Here is a 3,032-nt window from a genome sequence, read left to right as displayed (position 1 = left end):
ACATAAATACGTTTACCTCTGTTTGTGACACAGCACGCTCACGACACCCTGCTACGCATTGCTTGGCTCCAGTGGCCTCCTGGAACCGTGTTGCAAGCTTTCATGACTCCCTCACTCTGGCATTTTGAACCTTGCAACATCAGTACCATGCAGATGGTACCCAGCTGCTGTCAGCTCAAGATGCGGCCTGTCCCCCTTGAACAACTACCACAGCCTTTCTGTGACTTCATAACTGAACTAAAAAGACACTTACTTAGTTAAGCAGCCATTTTTCAACAGGGCTCCCTTGAGGCTCTGTCATTGTTAGACGCGCTCTCATTGCAAATGAATTTACACTGCTATATTCTGGAGCTTTCCATGAGTGGGTTCTTGCCCTCAAAGCACCTTTCCTGTTGTTCTTGTGCAAAGTCGGAGGTTATCTCTTTAATGTTGCTAATCTTTTAACTATTGCATGTACTTTACCTACACCTACTCTGTCCCCAACGTTAACAAGCGTCGGGGCCCTTTGCTCATCAAACTTCATATTAGTGTCACAACTTCAACCAGTTTATAGTCCTTCTCTCCAAATTACACATTTTGCCTGTCTTCTCACCTTCCCTCACTGTAAATCTGGGTAAATACAGTAGGCAGTAACCATTCTATAGCCCAGGTGATACACTGCCTTGAAATTTTCCTCACTAAACAAATTATTTTATTTTTATATTTTAAATATTTTAAATTTAAATTAAATGTAAATATTTTAACATTCAGTCTCACTCAAATTTTTAGAATGCAGGCAGACTCTATGCCAACTGTAACATAATTGACCACTACCCCAGTTCCTGTTAGAGTCTTTCTGAAACTTCATGAACCTGGTTGACAGTCTCAACCTTAAATCTCCCACTAGAACAGCCCATTGAACTTTAGGGCTGCTCTAGCCTACAAGGCCAACTCTTTCTATTTCTCCCACAGAGCTCTTCCTAATGTCTATAAACCACCTGTCAAGTAATGACATCAGGGACTCACTTCCTAGTGTCTGGTTTCTGTGGTGACACACCTGACAAGAAGCAGTGTAAAGGACACACATTTGCTTTGCTTCTTGGTTTGAGGGTACAGTGCATCACGGCAGGGTGGGCATGGCCTAGGGGCAGCTCATCACTGTAAATACTTGTTTACATCTCGGTGAATCAGGAAGTAATATTAAACTACAAACTGTAAGGTCCTGTGACCTGAAGTTAAAGCTGCACCTGTGTTAAGGATTCTATAATGGTGACTGACTGGTAGAATCTTCATGGGAATGAAGAGCTGGAATGTTTCAAGTCTAGGAAAAACTTATCTTAGACTATTTTATGCCCTTTTCAGAGCCACACATCACCTACCTCTGTGGTTGACCTTGTAGCCCATGACTATAAGATTAAAACCCTTTCAGAATATACTAATAGTCCCCTAGCTTCCACCAACCCAAAGGGTAAGATTATCATCAGATAGAGGGGTCCCCCCACTTTGCTATAGCCACCTATCCAGCATTCCCACCAATGTATTAGAAAATTGCCTTAATTTATGATTTTATTTTCTTACCATAGAAATCATGTAACTGTTGCCACATTGGTACATGGCTTTTGGTGTAACCTAAGTCTGTGCTCCCAGGTTGTTCAATCATATTTTGCTCCAGACTAAACTATCTGATATTCCTCTTGAGATGAAAGGTGTGCTTTTTGCAACCAGCACCCTTCTCCCAGTGACTATTTCCCTCAGTCAGATCCACATCTCAGGGGTTACACAATACCCCACCAACTAGCATCCAAGTATTCCAGTACATGAGCCTGCAGGGAATACTAAATCTCTTGTCTATGGGGAATAATGCTTCAGTGGAGAGTTTGCTGAGATTTCTTTAATGTTCTGCTTCTGACTCTTTTGGATCTAGGTCCAGAAGTGAAATTGCTAAATCATTTTGGCAGTTCTAAGATTGATTTATTTATTTATTTATTTATTTATTTATTTATTTATTTATTTATACACTGTAGCTGTCTTCAGACACTCCAGACGAGGGCATCAGATTTTTGTTACAGATGGTTGTGAGCTACCATGTGGTTGCTGGGATTTGAACTCGGGACCTTTGGAAGAGTAGTAGGTGCTCTTACCTGGCAAGCCATCTCACCAGCCCGAAAAACTAACTAGCGTACCACAATGGTTCCACTGGGGCACAATAATTTTTGGTTTTGGTTGGTTTTGGTTTTGGTTTTGGTTTTGGTTTTGGTTTTGGTTTTGGTTTTTTCGAGACAGGGTTTCTCTGTGTAGCCCTGGCTGTCCTGGAACTCACTCTGTAGACCAGGCTGGCCTTGAACTCAGAAATCTGCCTGCCTCTGCCTCCCAAGTGCTGGGATTAAAGGCATGTGCCACCATGCCCGGCTCAAGTTTTTAAAGGAAACTCCGTGCTTCTTTCTATATTCTCACACATTTTACAATGCTACTAACAATGGACCAATGCTCCATTTTCTCTAAAACTTTGCCAACATGTTGTCTTCTATTTGGTTTGTTGGTTTTGGTAGTAGTCAACCTGATGGATATAATGTGATATCTTTGTGTCTAGTCACTCTCCAATAACACAAAGTCTTTTGGTCGTTTTCACCTCTAAAGAACAATCTCAGGGGGTGGCACATGGTCCCCTGAGCTACATTGTCTAGCTCTGGACTCACTCTTCGGTCCAGAGGAGTCTTGTGGGAAACCAAGAGAATCCTACTTCCTCGTGGAAACCTTCAAGAACCCCAAAACTTGGAACCCTGCCCAACCAATCCCATTCCAGTAAGAGTTGCCCACTATCCCAATTGATCCATCTGGGACAGCCTACAGAGGTGAGTTGTGCGCAGCTATCCTTCTACAACAAACCCTGGATATTCTAATGAAACTGAAGCACAAGAAGAGGATTTTAAATTCAATCTAATAAAGCTAATAAGAGCCTTTAAAGAAGAAATGAATAAATTCCTTAAGGAAATACATGAAAATACATTCAAGCAAGCAAAAGCATTAATGAGGAAGCAAATAAACATAAAGAA

Source organism: Mus musculus (genome assembly GCF_000001635.26).
Source record: "Mus musculus strain C57BL/6J chromosome 1 unlocalized genomic contig, GRCm38.p6 C57BL/6J MMCHR1_RANDOM_CTG5".
Taxonomy (NCBI): domain Eukaryota; kingdom Metazoa; phylum Chordata; class Mammalia; order Rodentia; family Muridae; genus Mus; species Mus musculus.
The sequence above is the reverse complement of the archived record's forward strand: the minus strand, read 5'-3'. Positions refer to the sequence as shown.